The sequence below is a fragment of the Diabrotica virgifera genome, chromosome 1 (assembly GCF_917563875.1).
Source record: "Diabrotica virgifera virgifera chromosome 1, PGI_DIABVI_V3a".
NCBI lineage: Eukaryota > Metazoa > Arthropoda > Insecta > Coleoptera > Chrysomelidae > Diabrotica > Diabrotica virgifera.
The window spans coordinates 90775307-90794891 of NC_065443.1; the positions used below are offsets into that span (position 1 = coordinate 90775307).

The window sequence follows — 19585 nt, forward strand, 5'->3', positions numbered from 1 at the left end:
AACGTATCTAAACGTATGCTTTTTCCTGCGTTTATTGGTTTGAGTCTAAAATAATAATTTCCTAATTTAACTCGCTGGTATAAGGGTGACGGCAATATTTCAACAAGTTTCAGAGGAAATATTTTATATGGCTTACTTAGCATTGGTTATATATTCCGTCAAATGCTTAAACAATATCTGGAAAATATAGGTGAGCTAATTGTATCTTATTTCGGGGATTTCACTATTTCGGTGTTATGAATTTGATCTGAAGTGGTGTGCACCTACCTATACAAGTTGAAATCCAAAAAAGTTTATTATGTACGATAGCCTGAACGATATAAAATAATAATTGAGATATACCTTCTTTAGATTACCATTTGTTATATTCTACACACTGTATAAAATACTGAAATAGGGAAATACCAATACTTGTTAAAATATTGGAGATTTGCCTGAAAATTATCCAGTTATTTCAGTTACTCACGTGCCAGGTACCAAATCAATTTCTGTCGCAAAAACCTTATAACATCCGCATCGTGAAACATGGACAGCTATACAATAAAATAATCGATACCACTATAGAGTTGTTGAACGATATAGTTATGCATTCCACTACATGGTTTAAAGAATTTAAGTAGGTTAATAGAATAAAAAGGATAATACCTGGATTTATGTTTTTACATGTGTAACAAAGATAATAATTGGAAGAAAACGGTAATAGTAGTTAGTTATAAATAATAGATAAATAAATAACTAGAAAAAAAATATGATTTTTTGCTTTTTTTCCATTTAATATCCTTTTTTAGCAATAATTGTTCTGAAGCTATTAACTTGTAGAATTATACTTCTTTATGTCAAACAGGCAAACATACTGATGATTCAATTAATCGTCCAAAACTATGGAATGCAATAGTTGACCTTGTCATACCTAAGAAACTAGCTGCACTAACGCAAATGTGTGTAAGTAACTCAAGACAAGACAAGACAAGTCAAGAGACAACAAGATCCGCTATCCTCATTATTGTTTAACCTGGCCTTAGAAAAATATATGTCATACGAAAAAATGATCTGGAAATCAAACCAGACATAGCTGCTCGGGGAGCAAAGATTTTTCTCGCCTTTGCCTTCTTCTTCCTTCTTGTATGTAGGCTTTAAGCCTGTTTCTTCTTCAATATTAGACTCCTAAATTGTTTAAATTATCGCACCATATTTTTCTTGGTCTGCCAATACTTCTTCGTCCATTTGGTGACTTATCTCGTGCTATTCGTACTATCATATCCTCTGCCATTCTACTAATGTGTTCGTTCCACTCCTGCTTCCGTTTTGTCACCCATCCATTTATGTCTTCTACATTGCATGATCTTCTTATGTTTTCGCTTTTCTCCCTATCCAACAGACTTTTACCTAATATTCGTCGGAGTATTTTCATCTCTGTTGTTTCTAGTCGTCGTCTCGTTTTAGATGTGCCAGGTCTTGTCTCCGCCGTGTATGTAAATATAGGTATTGCTGCTTTATAGATTCTTGCTTTTGTGTCTTGTCTTAGGTGTTTGTTTTTCCAGATTGTGTCATGAAGAGATTCCGCCGCGTTACTTGCTTTTAAGCTTTGTTGTCGTACTTCCTCTTCAACATCTTCGTACCTGGTTACATCTATTCCTAGATATCTAAACCTTGCTTCCTGCTTTATTATTTTCCCATCAAATTCGATTTTACATCGTAGTGGGTATTTAGATGTTGAAATACATTTGGTTTTTTCTGCTGATATTATCATATTATTATATCGCCTTTGCCGATGACGTAAATACAGTAGCACAGTCGATATTAAAGTTAACGATATTTTCTCGAGCTTTTAAGAAATTGGAAGTGGACAACAAAGTAAAGCGAGAAGTTGTAACTCTAATAATGACAGGAAAGGGATCTTTCTATGGAACGCAAAATCCAATGATATCAAAACTTCTCCCGATGTGCAAAAATCCAGATGTACAATACCATAATACGACATGGAGTCACGTATGGAAGTAAAACATGGACGCTAATGAAAAAGTAAGTAAATAAAGTGCCGGTATTAAACGTAAAATCTTTCGAGTAATATGTGGCCCTTGCAGAGATAGCATGACAAACGAATGGAGGCGCAGATACAATAACGAGTTAGAGTCTCTCTTCGGAAAGGAAAACATGTAGGGGAGAGTTGGACAAAACGGAATACCATTCTTATTTATTTTTACTACGGAAAATATGTTAAAGAAATTATCATATTATTATTTTTTATGGGTATAACATTTATTGAAGCACACAAAAAACATATTTTTAGCTATTTTTAATGACTGGAGAATAGTAAAAAAATATTTAATAAAGTCCTACATCCCGTTTTAGCATACCACGGTTGGATAAAACGGTATAGGTGCACTGTATTTAATTTTTTGTATAAAATTATCTAAAAAGTATAAGTAAGTAGACATAAGACTGCCAAGCAAAATTTACAGAAACTTAAAAATAGGCGTTTTTATGTTTTATTGCAAAATGGGAAATAAGACCTTTTATTTAAGACTAGGTACGCATGTCAGAACAAAAGTCACATTAAAATATGTTATTCTTTTCTGCGGCATGAGAACACGCTTCATATCGCTATTTCAAAAATGAATAGGCCAACAAATAAATAGGTGGATAAAACGGGACATAAGAAACTGTATCCCATTGTATCCAACTTATAATTGTCCCGTTTTGTCCAACTCTGTCCAACGACTTTTTCAAAACAAAAATGGCTCTTGCCTAAATAGACCAGGGCCGATCTGTAAAAATATTACTACATTTGGACGTTGAGAGGTGACTCAAATTTTTTTGCAGAATTTGCTTGGAAATAAATCAAATAATAATATTTAAGTTATCCTCCCTCTCAAAAAGGTCCGGAACATTGTTTAAATAATCAAAATGTCAAAAAATTAAGGAAAAATTCGATTTTTTTCTTCGTTTTTTGATTATAACTTTAAAAGTGTTCATTTCCGAGAAAAGTTGTACTAAGATAAAAGTTGCATAATTAAATTTCCTACAATACTGAATTGGTCAAAAGTTTAAAAAATAGTCACCCTTGTTGCAAAATAGCAATAATTGCAAAAAAAATACAAAAACAAGTATTCGCATTTTACGTTTTTCAACCTTTTATGCTACACTTAGGACCTTCATGTTTCACCCAAAAAAACTTTATGATACAGTAAAACAATATCGTAAATTTCATTAAGATCGGTTTAACAGATTTTGCAAAATAAATTTTGCAATCCGGCTTTCGCAAAAAAAATTCATTTTTTCAAAATGTTACAGGACGGAAAATAAAGCAGATAGCAAGTTGAAATTTTTTTTTGCGTATAGAAGTGTACTGTACCTTTCATTTTCAATTTTGCAAAATTAAAATCAATTAACACCACGGCGTCAGGATTTTGTTTAAATAAACATTAATTATTGGTGCTACGCGCAGGACAGCGGATAGTTTGCCCTGATTGGGCATTCCAATGACCTTTGATAATGATTGATACATTTTAATTTTTATTACATTTCGATATAAATAAATAAATTTGTTTATTGCAAAATAAAAACACATACTTTGTCATTTGAAATAACACTTTTATTAGCAAAAACTTTCTTTGTTCATATATTTTAACTTAGAGAATAAAAGTTTATTATATTTAAACATATGCAATTGTTTAAACAATATTTCACAAACAATAATAAAATTAGTTTGATTTTTGTGGAATTAAAATATTAAAGTACAACAAAATATAGAGTAAGAAAATAATATATTAGATAAAAATTGTAAAAAATTTTGGTGGAAATCAACTTGTGTGAATCGAACACCGCTGTCCTGCGCGTAGCACCAAAAATTAATGTTTATTTAAAAAATTTCCGGACGCCGTGGTAATTAATCGATTTCCATTTTGCATACTGCAAATAAAAGGTACAGTACACTTCTATAAGCAAAAAAAATTTCAACTTGCTATCTGCTTTATTTTCAGTCCTGTAACATTTTGAAAAAATGAATATTTTTTGCGAAAGCTGGATTGCAAAATTTATTTTGCAGAATTGATTAAACCGATCTTAATGAAATTTACAGTATTGTTTGAATGTGTCATAAAGTTTTTCTGGGTGAAATATGAAGGTCCTAAGTGTAGCATGAATGGTTGAAAAACGTAAAATGCGAATACTTGTTTTTGTATGGATTTTTCGCAATTATTGCTATTTTGCAACTAGGATGACTATTTTTTAAATTTTCAACCAATTTTATATTGTAGGAAATTTAATTACGCAACTTATATGTCAGTACAACTTTTCTCGGAAATGAATACTTTTAAAGTTATAATCAAAAAACGAAGAAAAACATCGAATTTTTCTTTCATTTTTTTACATATTTTTATTTAAACAATGTTCCGGACCTTTTTGAGAGGGAGGATAACTCAAATATTATTATTTGATTTATTTTCAAGCAATTTCTGCAAAATAATTTGAGTCACCTCTCAACGTCCATCTCAAAACAGATGCGCCCTGGACTAAAACGTAAAAGTAAAATTAGATAGACTACACATGAGAATATTCGTTAATGAATGCTTAATTAAATGTAATAGTCAGCGGAACTATATTTTTAGATATGTAGGCAATATAATGTAGAAAACAACGCACTTAAAAGTACAAAGTACCAAAAAATAGAGTCAAGAAATTCTAACCACAACAACTTTTCGTCAAATAGTGGCATCGAGGTTAAACGAACTGCGAATGTTAAAATGACGACTGAGAACAACTTTTCGTCGTTGTCTGATTGATAGCAGCACTAGCTGGGTCTCTAGGCTAGGGATCCCGTTTATCCGACTATCCCGTTTTATCCAACTCTCCCCTAGTGAGATATAAAAGGCCAGTAGACTAAGATGGGCCATGGGCAGGACATGTGATATGCAGTAACAACAATCGTCTATAAACCATGTGTATTGGAGAAGATCAGATGGGAGAAGGTCTGTAGGACGGCCTAGAAAACGGTGAAAAGATGCAGTCACAGAAGATCTGGAGAAAATGGGAGTATGATAATGGGAAATAGTGGCACAGGACCGACAAAGTTAATGATATAATTATGAATGACTATAGACTTTTGAATATCGATGAACACAAGCTACTTCTTACTGAACGTCTTTCAAATATTTCCCTTAAGACAAATTTTAATGTAGTAATGAAACACAGACTTACTCACAATCATTTAATTATACTTTGACGACCGGTTTCGATCTCTACATTATACAGATCATCTTCAGGTCGGCGTTACAAGTAGTTAAATGCTACAATAAAGAAAACCAGAGTTAGAACATTATCTGGTTGCACAAGTGTTAACAGAAAGCCAAATTCGAAAAAAATTTTTTGAAATAAAGGTTTTCAACTGTTGACATTTCAGAATATTGATACCTACAAATGCACACCTATGAGTTAAAATGCTCATAAGCATATATGAGCAAATGGGTGCATGTAGTTTGTGAATATGTGTTGAAATTTAAATTATTAACAATTAAAAACAAATTAAACCATTAAGCAAACTTAAATATGCATCCAAACTCAAAATAGTAATAACAAATAGATAGTAATATTGTTCAAACCTACTTACATGCCGTTACAAGGGATGCGTTGCCAAGGCCAAATATCTGACCAAATATCTGCCATGCGTTGCCACTTAGTTGTTATCATATTAATTCGTCCAACTTATGCTAATTGGTTTGCTGGTAGGGTTATACGGTTGTTTACCGCATGCGTTGCCACTTAGTTGTTATCATATTAATTCGTCCAACTTATGCTAATTGGTTTGCTGGTAGGGTTATACGGTTGTTTACCGTATAACCCTACCAGCAAACCAATTAGCATAAGTTGGACGAATTAATATGATAACAACTAAGTGGCAACGCATCCCTTGTAACGGCATGTAAGTAGGTTTGAACAATATTACTATCTATTTGTTATTACTATTTTGAGTTTGGATGCATATTTAAGTTTGCTTAATGGTTTAATTTGTTTTTAATTGTTAATAATTTAAATTTCAACACATATTCACAAACTACATGCACCCATTTGCTCATATATGCTTATGAGCATTTTAACTCATAGGTGTGCATTTGTAGGTATTAATATTCTAAAATGTCAACAGTTGAAAACCTTTATTTCAAAAAAAATTTTTCGAATTTGGCTTTTTGTTAACACTTGTGCAACCAGATAATGTTCTAACTCTGGTTTTATTTATTGTAGCATTTAACTACTTGTAACGCCGACCTGAAGATGATCTGTATAATGTAGACATCGAAACCGGTCGTCAAAGTATAATTAAATGATTGTGAGTAAGTCTGTGTTTCATTACTACATTTAATATGGACTCACATATGTAACCCATTCAATATACAAATTTTAATATATGGAAAATAACCAAATATGGAATAGTGTCTTAATATGAAATTTCTTGATTTCTCCGAAAATATAAGTTGGAAGCTCACTACAAGACCATCTTCTATTTCAGTCGCTCTCTTTATTATCGTATTCACACCTCTGTGTCAGATGCGCGAACGATACGTGTCTGGCAGGCGCGTTTTGTTTTATCGTCTCGCAGAAAATTTCAAAGGTATATATATTCAACGAATATTATTGGTTATTATGCAGGAATACACACCTGTTATGCTATTGAGTTATTCGATAGTACCTTTATTGTGATATTTTATGACCTTCTGTAATTAAAACATTACGACTTGAAGAAATGTTGATACAAGTTTGAACTAATGTACAAATCTAAATATGGACAGTCGATGGTGCCTAATTAAGGAATAGTGGATTAAGTGCATAATGTGTGGGCACATTATGCTTGTGCTGGTCCAGAGTTTCATGCATGTATCTGTGATGTCTGCAAGTGAATTAAGCTACTTCTTTCATTTTTCAAAATTTTCTTATTTAAGTTTATTTGATCTCAGATGTTTACGTCTATTTTTGTTATTGATATGTTGGTTTATGCCTATATTCCATATATGGGTACCTATTCCATATTTGGTTACTCATTTGGGATTTTGTTTTTTTGTTCGATTTTTTTGTTAATTAAGATATTTAATAGAAGGCTTTCAATTACTACATAAAAATGTATCACTGATTTGTCATAACATTAAACTGTTTTCATTTCTATAAAGGTACTTTTTATATCCCAAAACAAAATGGTTTTCCATAATTGGCGATTTTCCATCTAGACACGATATGACCACCCTGAAACGACGTTTCTCATCTTCCTCTTCTATTGTTTTTCATTATCTATTTGATTATGCGGCCATACTACATCGCTTTTAAGGCTAATAATGCTTCTGTAGTTAGCAGAAACTTTGTATCTCCCTTTTTGTGTATTGAGGTTGCATACGTTTACTTTCAATCGTCTGGGATTCAATCTGTGAACAATCGTAACCTTCGCATAAACATTTATTAAAAAGCTTTGTAGTTCATTCCCAAAACACATTTGGTTTATATTTGACCAAATATCTGAAAACATTTCCTGATACTGACATTTTTTACTTCTTTTAATATATTTGTAATATATGGTACCGTAATTATGAAGTTACTTATCTACAGTTTCATTCCTGTATAGGTATTTCTCTTGCTTACGTATTTTTGTTCAGCTGAAAATGAAAATATTCTGGTCGATCTTCGTCTAACAATTTCTTATAATGTTTAAGAAAAACATCAACGAAAACGTCCTGAAATATCACAAGCTTCTTAATGTCCAATATAATCCCTCCAAAAGGGGCACGTAGAGACAATATTCGTAATTTCTAAATCATTGGCCGGTTGCTTTCTTATATTTTATCTTCCAAAAGATGTAAAGTTAATAGCGGAGTCCATTTTTATAATTTTTAATTGAATTTTTGGCTACTTAGTATTTCATTGAGATACTATAACACAAAGACTATGTAATTACCAACACATACTTTCACTACTTACGCGGCGCCAACTGGGGCTACAAATGCAAGTCACGTAGATTTGTTTTATAATCGTTCCAGTTTTCTGCATAATTACTGGATCAACCAACAATCTCAAGGTTATACTTAAAATGATACTGTTATTAATAAAGAATTATGTATACTTATTTGTTTAAATTATTGTTTATTGCTGGAATATTTCAGTTTCTATTAGTTTCTAAATAACAAATGCGATCCGTGGGCGTTTTCTGATATAATATAAAATGTATGCACTCATTTTGAATTAAAAATAATCAATAAAAGTATTAAACACAGAGTTAAAACATAAAATATTAATTAATTTTTAAAGTGGCAATGGAGGGACTAATAGATCAGATATTTTTCAAACATTATTATACAGGATTTAACTATGGTCTGGGGTCTCTGGAATTTCAACCAGAATTAAAAATTTTAACAAAAACTTATTAAATATGGACACTAGTTGCCACAATAACAACAAATTTGGTAGCATTTACAATATAGGAACATCACAAGTCTTCCAATAAGGATTTCCGAACTTTGGTAATTTGTAGTGGTTTTGTTATATGGAATGGAGGCGTAGCCAATGACCGCAACATTAATGAAGAAAGTAGAGGAAAGTAGAGGCTACAAATAAGAGGAAGCTTACTGGACTGAAGGAGCTGAAATTATTTGGAGAGGTACTGGAAAGAACCAATGAGGTTAAGTATCTAGGGGTAACCCTGGATTCGAAACACAATTGGAATACTCATATTAGCAATATAACCAAGAGGGCTAAGCGACTCTTCTGGAACTGCAGACGAGTTGTAGGTAAAACCTGGGGATTGAAACCAAAGATGGTCTGTTGGTTATACACATCAGTGATACGACCGACAGTCACTTATGGGTCAGTACTCTGGTGGAAAAAGACGGCTTTGCAATCTTGTGTGACCACTGTCATCACCCTACACAGACAAGCGCTTCTAAATATAACAGGAGCCTTGAATAGTATAGGAACGGCTTCATTAGAGGCTATCACAGGTCTCCCTCCGCTGGAATTATATATTTCGGGGGTAGCCTTTATGACCATCCTGAGACTCAAAGCAAACAATACTTGGAGGCCGAATTATGTATTGAATAGCCACACAAATACTACTGGGACTATACTTGAGGAATCCATCTTTATGATGAACTCAGATATGATGACACCAGAACTACCCTTCACTGAGAAGATTAACACAATTATACCATCTAGAGAACAAAAAGTCCCAAATATTAATGGAGACTTAATATGGTTCACTGATGGATCTAATACGGCCCATGGTACTGGATCAGGAGTCTTTGGGCAAACGTGTAACTACAATAAATCTTACAGTCTAGGTCAACATACTACGGTGTTCCAGGCTGAAGTTTTTGCTTTGGTGGCCTGCATTGATGAAACTATTAATGAAGACCCTAAAGTTAAGAGAATCATCATTTACACAGATAGCCAATCTGCTATTCTAGCTGTAAAGAACCCTCTCACCAAATCAAAAATGGTGAGAAACCGCAAAGATCTCTTCAATAACCTGGAAAAAGGCAATAAAGTGTATTTAATGTGGGTACTGGGTCGTGAAGTGGTGCATGGGAACGAACGGGCAGATATGTCAGCGAAACAAGGCTCGAGAGAAACTTTTGAAGACCCAGAAACTTTCTGTGTTATCACTAAAGATGCTACGAAAAACGAGGTTTAGAAATGGCTGATAAAGGACCATCAAAATAAATGGAGAACCACTCAAGGGCAAATCGAGACTAAAAAAATAATCAAGAATATTAATAAAAAACTCTCGAACAATTTGATGAACCTCAAAAAACGAGAGATCAAAACGGTCACTGAAATGGTGACTGGACATTGCCGCTTAAGAAATCACCTATACAAACTAGGAAAGGTGAATGAACCTTGGTGCAGAAAGTGCGAAATGGAAGACGAGACTACCATACACATACTATGCGATTGCAGTGTGCTATGTGATGTAAGGCAGGACTTCACTGGTCAAATGAGGTTTGAACCAGAAGAGATCCTACAACTACCAATAAGAAAACTGTTGGCCTTCGTTGAGGCCACAGGACTTATTAGAGTTTAAGGAGAAGATACAGCACCTCATATTGGAGTGTGGACAGTACAGACAAAATACTAAAATAATGTATAAAGAGTTAGTTGATCTAAATTGCCCTTTACCTATTAATTTAAATGAAATTATTTTTTTAAATAATCAGCAGACGTTAAAATCTCGTTACAAATATGTAACGTCCTGTAAATTTAAATTTTAAATAGGCTTAGGTAATAAAATTAAAAATAATTGTAAACATATCACACAAAATTGAAAAATGTATCCATGAATATTATAACACACTGTAAATTTAGATTATAAGTATGCTTAGATGATTAAATTAATTGTTATTGTAATACCATACAAAAACAAATAGTCTGGCTAATTGTCTAAGCCAAAGCCATTATAAATAAAAAAAAAGGAGAAGAACAGAGTTTGGTACAAAGGTCTTATGGCCATGTGCCAGAAACTAACGAGTCTCGTCTGAGTTAATAAGAAGAAGAAGAAGAAGTAGAGGCTTTCGAAATATGGGTTTACCGACGCAAATTACGTATATCCTGGACCGAGCACGTTACCAATGAAGAGGTACTACGCTGGATAGTAGTAAGGAGAGAGAGGTAGAAATACCTATAAAGAAAAGAAACTTGGAATAGTTTGGTCAAGTTATGAGGCACAGTAAATATAGATTACTTGGGCTAATTATTCAATCGTTTGTAGACTTTGCCAAAGGGTTTAATAGCATAAAACACATAGCTCTTTGGAACATTTTAAGCAACGCTAAAATTCCACCTAAGATCATTATAATAATACAATTATTCCAGGTATTAGATAAGGTTCAAATGACTGACAAAATAGAAATAGACAAGCGGGTAAAGCAAGGCTGTATACTCTCATCACTCCTTAATATATGTCTCAACTACATTTTACAAAAAACCATAGATAGAAAAAACGGAATTCCTTGGAACTACTTAGATAGTAAAAAACTGGTCGATATGGAATACGCAGATGATATATGCCTGCAGTGGGCAGGACATGAATCTGAATCGAACCTGAATCGAACATGATAAAAAAGAATCTAACAGCGCAACTCTTGGGAATGAGAAGACGGGGTAGACCAAAGCTGAGGTGGATGGACGGGGTAACATAAGATGCCGAGAAAATCGGAGTCGGCAACTGGAAAATGCAAGCAAGGAACAGAACAGAATTGCGTAGAAAGCTTAAGAAGGTCGAGGCCCTCTAAGGGCTATAGCAACAAGATGATGATAATATGCCTGGTGTCATATACAATAGATGCTATGAAGAACATGCTAAGTAAACTGGAGAAAGAGGCGGGAGAAATTGGTCTCCAAATAAATGTCGATAAGACGGTAGAGATAAGAATAGGTCAATTCCGACAGGAAAAATTATATATCAATCAAGAAGAATTAAAACAGGTACAAGAATTTTGCTACCTATGAAGTACTTATATAGTTGGCGTATACATGGTGGTATCGAGGCAGACATTAAACATCGAATTAGAAAAGCACAACAATCATTTGGAACACCCGCAAATATATGGAGGTCAACACAAATTAGTCCAAATACCAAAATAAGACTATTAATAGTAATGTTAAAACAGTATTATTGTATGGCTGCGAGACCTGAGCAATAACAGACGGAACTGTCAAAAAACCTCAAGTATTTGTAAACAGGTACCCTCGAAAAATTTTGAAAGTATATTGGCCCAATATCATAACAAATCAAGAACTCTGGAAGAAAACCAAACAAGAGGCAATTGAAATTGCAATTAAAAGGAAAAGATGGAATTGTCTGGGACACACCCTGAGGAATAACAACGCAGACATAACAAAGAAAGCTCTAAAATGGACAGTAGTAGGACGAAGAAAGCAAGGACGACCCGCAACGACCTGGAAAAGAACAATTGAAGCTGACTACAAAGGTATGAGAAAGATCTGGGGAGAGGTAGTAGCTATGGCCAGAGACAGAGTCCAATGGAGAAGCTTCGTGGATGCCCTATGCTCCTTTAAGGAGTAACAACAAATTATATATATAATTATTCTAGGAAAATTAGACATCAGACAAGGGATCCAGAGAGGAGGAGATACTCGAGCCTTTAAAATTTGCGGCAATGGTTCGGATGGTCATCTCCCGAACTATTCAGATCTGCCCTAAACAAAGTCAGAATAACCATATTAATTATTGCCAACATTCGGAACGGACAAGGCACATTAGTAAGAAGCGGGCATATTGTTTAAGCTACATCTGCCAAATTGTTTGTTATTTATGCAGTCTGTTTTACCTAATTACCTACAAATATGACTTTTCGCATGCTTTGCCCATTTTACGATCGTCATAATCGGTCATAAAAGGACGATTCAAAAGATGTTGAATAAATTTAAGTCTATTGGTTCGGTAAAGCAATCAACTACCCGTGTTGAGCTGCCCCCCCCCCCACTTGCAAAAATCAAAAAACAAATAGCCCTGATTTATGAGCTATTTATGAGCTTTCATATTCCGTAAACTAAAAATTTTGAGCTCCTTCCACTGAGCAGGAATTTAATACTTTAGTGGGGGAGCTGAGTCAGCCCCCCACTACTTAAAAATAGGAGTATTGAATCGGTTTTTGCGGCAGAATTACGAGCTATTTATAGGCTCTTGAAATTATACAGTTTCGATTTTTGAGCTCATCCCCTTCACCCCCAAACAACCCTTTAATTGATTTAACTTAAGAGAAAACTGCTGAGAAAACTTAAAATATATTATATTGCGGATATAATTCCTATAGCTTATATACTCTAAGAATAAACTATTAAATCACGTGCATTTAGATTATTGAGCTACAACCCCTTCGCAAGAAAACCACCTTATCTTCCCGGCTTAAGAGAAAGTTGTACTTAAAATGCATTAAATTAATTATTTGGCGACTACATATCATTTAATAATTTATAAGCTTCCAAATTACGCGCATTTAGATCAGTAAATTGCAATTTATTTTGTATAGTGCAGTCACTGAAGGTAAAAATCAACGATTACCTTCAATTTCGGTGAACCTTCATCGATTTTCACGAAAATTGGTCAGTGGTTAGAGGATACGTCAAGAAACAAAGGTGACCTTGCGCCTTTACCCTGAGGGTGGATACCGCCCCTTCTCGGGGGTGAAAATTATTTTATAAAAAATAACTGCACAAATCAATAAAAGAAAAAATTAAAAGCAAAATTTATTATATAAAGTTATTAAAATAAGTCAATACTTTTTAAGTTATTAAAGATCAAAGATTTTAATTATTCGTGAAAAAAATGCATGTTTTGAAGCGGCTTTTCGTAAATCACTGAAAAATTGTAAGTTGTTACAAAAAAGTTAATAGTAGTTTAATTCGTATAGCTTATATTCTAAGAATAAACTGTTAAATCACGCGCCTTTAGATTATAGAGCTACAACCCCTTCGCAAGAAAACCATCCCATATTCCCGGCTTAAGAGAGAGTTGTACTTAAAATAATTTAAATTAATTATTTGGCGACTACATATCGTTTACTAATTTATGAGCTCGCAAAATATACGCATTTCAATTATTGAATTGCCATTTTCTTTCTATAGTGCAGTCACTGAAGGTAAAAATCAACTATGACTTTCGATTTCGGTAAATCTCCATTCATTTTCACGAATTGACAATAGCAACTTGCGGTTTTAGCCTGGGGTATATGTCACCCCTTCTCGGGGGTGAAAATTACTTTATTAAAAGTAACCCCACAAACCGAGAGAGGGACAAAATCTAAGAAAAATTTGTTATATAATGTTATTAATAAATCAATACTTTTTGAGTTATTAAAGATCAAATATTTTAATTTTTGTGAAAGAAAATGCATGCTTTAAAGCGATTTTTCATAAGTAACTCAAAAACTGTAAGTTTTCACAAAAAAGTTTTCATCACTAAAATTGAAGCTAATAAAAAATATAATAAATTGCTTACTTGAAAAACCCTTTAATGTTAATTTAAAGTAACTTATTGGTAATTAAATGTATATTTTTTCTGCGACTGTTCAAATCTAAGGATTCAAGCTTAAATAACGGGAAAGAGATACATTTTATAACACTTAGGTACTAAATACTTATCAAAGTACTTAGAAATACCTATCAAAAATGAACTCCGGAAAAAGTTGATAGCATTAAAATCCGCTTACCAATTTTCGTGAAAATGAATGGAGATTTACCGAAATTGAAGGTCATAGTTGATTTTTACCTTCAGTGACTGCACTATAGAAAGAAACTGGCAATTCAATAATTGAGATGCGTATATTTTGCGAGCTCATAAATTATTAAACGATATCTAATCGCCAAATAAATAATTTAAATTATGAGCAAATTAAAAAGTACAACTCTCTCTTAAGCCGGGAATATGGGATGGTTTTCTTGCGAAGGGGTTGTAGCTCAATAATCGAAAGGCGCGTGATTTAATAGTTTATTCTTAGAATATAAGCTATACGAATTAAAGTACTATTAACTTTTTTGTAAAAACTTACAGTTTTTCAGTGATTTACGAAAAACCGCTTCAAAACATGCATTTTTTTCACGAATAATTAAAATTTTTGATCTTTAATAACTTAAAAAGTATTGACTTATTTTAATAACTTTATATAATAAATTTTGTTTATAATTTGTTCTTTTATAGATTTATGCAGTTATTTTTTATACAATAATTTTCAACCCCGAGAAGGGGCGGTATCCACCCTCAGGGTAAAGGCGCAAGGTCGTACCATATCACCTTTGTTTCTTGAGGTATCCTCTAACCACTGACCAATTTTCGTGAAAATCGATGAAGGTTTACCGAAATTGAAGGTAATCGTTGATTTTTACCTTCAGTGACTGCACTATACAAAATAAATTGCAATTTACTAATCTAAATGCGCGTAATGTGGAAGCTTATAAATTATTAAATGATATGTAGTCGCCAAATAATTAATTGAATGCATTTAAGTACAACTGTCTCTTAAGCCGGGAAGATAGGGTGGTTTTCTTGCGAAGGGGTTGTAGCTCAATAATCGAAATGCACGTGATTTAATAGTTTATTCTTAGAGTATATAAGCTATAGGAATTATATCCGCAATACGATATATTTTAAGTTCTCTCAGCATTTTTCTCTTAAGTTAAATAAATTAAAGGGTTGTTTGGGGGTGAAGGGGATGAGCTCAAAAATCGAAACTATATAATTTCAAGAGCTCATAAATAGCTCGAAATTCTGCCGCAAAAACCGATTCAATATTCCTATTTTTAAGTAAGCTTTAAGCTTTTTAAGCTGCTCAGCCCCCCCCCCCCCCCCCGCACTAAAGTATTAAATTCCTGCTCAGTGGAACGAGCTCAAAATTTTTAGTTTGTGGAATATGAAAGCTCATAAATAGCTCATAAATCAGGGCTATTTGTTTTTTAATTTTTGCAAGTGGGGGGGCCAGCTCAACACGGGTCAATCAACTAACATCCGTTCGTCGACGAGGCACAAGATCCGCCAAAAATATCACCGCTGTATGTGGGAGAATGCAGGAAATCCGTGGCAGCCTATTTTACGTTGATCACAGAAACTTGTCCTTTCATAGAAGATAAATTGGCCCAATAATTGGTTCTTGTACCCAATAGCCAGACTTAGTAAAGACAGTAGAGACTTTCTGTACAAAAAAGTTATGTACCCTTACCCAGACTTAGGCTCAAGCAAAACAAAGTTGGTGAAGATCAAGAAGGCTAAGAAGACGAGGTTTCATTAAAATCTGAGCGAGAGTCAAGAGAAATTTAAATACAATAAAGGGTCTTTCTAACTTAAGCCACAAAAAAATAACAATATACAAAATACTTATACTGCCAGTGCTGACATTTGGATCCGAAACATGAACCTTTTATAAAACAAATGAAAACCTTTTACCCATATTTAAACAATTAATGCTGAGAGGAATATTGTGAAAACGGTATTTAATGTAGAAGTTACAACTATGAAATAAACCACAAATACAAACAGATATCTGATGGTAAAGACTTCATAACTTTCATAAAAATAGAAAGACTAAGAACATCTAACAAGATCACAACAGAACAAGCCTCCTAGGCGAATCCTTATGTCGGAGCCGGTAGGAAGTAGACAAAGATATAGGCCAAAACTTATATGAAAGGATGGTGTGGACAAAGATGCCAGAAAAATAGGTGCAAGAAACTGACAAAGGTCCGCAATAGATGGGGCTGATGGGCCAAATTGACTTGGAAAGATCCGGGATTTAATATAGCACTATTGATGATGATGAAAGAGTCTCTTGCTCACAGAAGATTGAAGATGTGAATAAAAGGATGAAAAAGCTCCAAGGCACATACGCTATAGCCGACATTCAGTTTAATTATGCGTAAACACAATAGCTCACAACAATTGAGTAATTAGACAGGAAAATAAATTGATAAAGCAAAGAGCATGCTACAAAAAGAAATTAAAATATATAGTGGAGAAAAAATTAAAGGGCACTGCATGATAGAAGAGTCAGAAACAGCAGACGGATAAAAAAAGAAACTAGTGGAGCCAGTATGGGTCAGGAAGAGAGGTTACTGTTAATATATTGGTCAGTCTAATCCCCTTCACAATCAAAAAAGTGTATTCATCAAGCACCACAACCGCTCACTACGATGCTTTGTCTTCTCTGTTCTTGCCATTTTTTATGATGTTGAGTCGTGGATCTTGAACGAGGATATGCGCAGAAAATTGGAAGCATTTGAGATGCGGCTATATCGGCGAATACTTAAAACTCATGTACTGACCGGGTCATCAATGAAGAGGTCCTTAAAAAAATGAGGAAATACCGAGAGATAGGTACTGATTACCATAAAATCTCGAAACAAATTATGCGAAATTAACCCAGGTATGAAATCCTGCACACCATCCTACAAGGAAAATACATATTTGGAAAACGAGGTCCAGGAAGAAGAAGAATATGCTGGTTAAAGAACCTCAGAACCTGGTTCAACACAACATCTGTGCACCATTTCAGTGCTGCTACAGATGAGATTAAAATTTCCATGGTGATCGCCAACATTCGTTACGGATTGGACACCAACAGGAAGAAACCATCAATAGATAAAGGTACAATAATTAAACCATCAATAGGATATAGCAACAACATGAAAAAATTGTTTGGTAATTTTTGAAAATAATCGTACAAAATTGAAAAGGTTAAGCTCTAAATTAATATAAAGTAGTTTTGCTTTAAGGGCGTAGGCCCCAAAATTTCGGCGGTTTATTGCTTTTTAAATGCACTCTTTCTTTTTGAAATCCTGAGAAAACTAATTTATATTTTTGAAAATTTTAAACGCAGAATGAAAGATTACATGATTGCTGAGGGCTGAAAGTCCCTTAGAATGAACAAAAAGTTCCTTTTAAATGAGATATTTGAAATTAAAAGTCACACTAATTTTTTTTCACCCCTGTAACTTATTAAAATAAACATTATAGAAGGTTTCAGTGACTTTCGGCCCTCGGTAATAACGCACTCTTTCATTCTCCGTTTAAAATTTTCAAAAATACTTTTAAAAAATAATTAGTTTTCTCAGGATTCAAAAAAAAATGAATGCACTTAAAAAACGTTTGAGCCGAAATTTTACGCCTACCCCCTTAAATACCTAGTTTTCAATTATGTTTTTTTCCGAAAATTATAATTTCTCTCGTAAAATTAAAATATTTATCAGATTTATATAGATTTTTTAATTTATTGTAATTTTGTATTTTTACTATTCATAAATAATATATTATTCTAAAAATAACACTCATTTAGATAAAAAAAAAATTAAAACTTACGATTTGTTTTAGTGATGTATATTCCAAAAATAAAAATTAAAGTATGAGCACTATGTACAACCTCGTGCAAAATCAATCGAATACTGGTTGAATTTGGCGGTGTAAGGACGAAACTCGCGACTTGAGTCCCCACCAGGACGATGCGTAGTCACTCGTGCAAAGGATAACTTGTTTGTCTGACCATTTATGAAGTCTTCAGCTTGATTCGATTTTTTCGAACTCCTACGCGGTAAAGAGTTTCACCTTTGGAAATATGACATATCAAGGAGGGCTTTACCGTTAAGAAAGGTAGTTTCAGTGAATTTATGATAAACAATATAACCATATGCGAGAAGAATGTTATTAAAGATATTTTTGTAACAAGAAATAAAAATTAAATTATAGGTAAACGAAATCTGTGTTTGGTAGATTTATATTTAATTATTTATTCAAAATATTTACCAAATTTAAGGATTTTTAAGGAATCTGCTTTAAAAACAACAAAAATGTTGTTGAGCGTTATAAAGTGTAGTTACATTCATACATGAATGCATTCACTTAAAACGTCGTCTGAATACCACAATAAAATCACCAATTGACATATCATAATATTTAAAGAAGAGTTAGTGCAGTCACTGAAGGTGAATATGAGCTATTACCTCCGATTTCGCTGAACCTCCATCGATTTTCATGAAAATTGGTGAGTGGTTAGAGGATATCTCAAGGAACAAAGGTGATACGGTGTCAACTTGCTGGGGTGGTTACCACCCCTTCTCGGGGGTGAAAATTATTCTATTAAAAATATCCCCAGAATTAGAAAGAGGGACAAATTCTAAACAAAATTTGTTACATAAAGTTATTAAAATTTTATTACACAAATATTTTAATTTTTGGTGAGAAAAATGCATGTTTTTAACCAATTTTTCATAAATAACTCAAAAACTATAAGATTTCACAAAATGTTAACTTAAAGTGAGTTATAGGTAATTGAATGTAGGTATATTTTTTTTTTTTCGACGAGTACCCAAATCTAAGTATTCAAGCTTAAATAACGGGAAAATGATGCATTTTATATAAAACATAACCTTCTTAAACATTTGTCAAAGCACTTAGAAATATCTATCAAATGAGCCCTCGAACAAGTTGATAGCATTAAAATTTATGCACAAAATATTTTTCAAAATTTATCTTTTAAAAATTTTTCCAAAAAATTTATTGTTTTTTTTAATAACTCCGTTAATTTTTGCGATATCAGGTTTGCCTAAAAACTATTTGAAAGTTAATTTTCATGGCTATTAAACCACGTTGAATTTAATGTTTTGAACCCCTTACTTTTTAAAAATAAAAGGTTAAATGTCCCCGGTTACATGGTTCTCGCAGCAAAATTTTAGTTTAAATGTTTCTATCACGGTTATTTTTTACCCTACAGAAATAGTGGAAAGGTAAAATATTTGGTACAGAAAAAACTAAAATTTGGTTTATATCACTTTTTACGTATATTGAGTATTTTTGGAGTTATTATCAAAAGAAAATTAAAACTACGATAATCTTAAAAATTCTGATTTTTTTTTAATTTCAACTTTTTTTCAAAAATATGCATTCTAAACCGTTCAAAATTGTTGAAATCATTACTTTTGCTAATATAAAGAAATTCTTCTAAGGATTACTATACATTTTTGTGGAAATGGCGTATGTTTTATTTTTCACTTTTTCTTAAAAAGTTCTAAAGGCTTCTCTTATTTTCATCATAACTTGCTTAATAATTGT

General features: G+C 32.9%; 1 protein-coding gene across 7 annotated transcripts in view; it reads right to left on the reverse strand.

Annotated features, from left to right (window-relative positions):
- LOC114329731 (outer dense fiber protein 3) overlaps nt 1-18008 on the reverse strand; it is a 118028-nt gene extending 100020 nt beyond the window's left edge. For all 7 annotated transcript variants that reach the window (XM_028278925.2, XM_028278927.2, XM_028278923.2 and 4 more), the window contains exon 1: nt 17840-18008. The gene's annotated coding sequence lies outside the window, so the exon portion shown is untranslated. The remainder of the gene's footprint in view (nt 1-17839) is intronic.
- Nucleotides 18009-19585: the final 1577 nt, after the last annotated feature.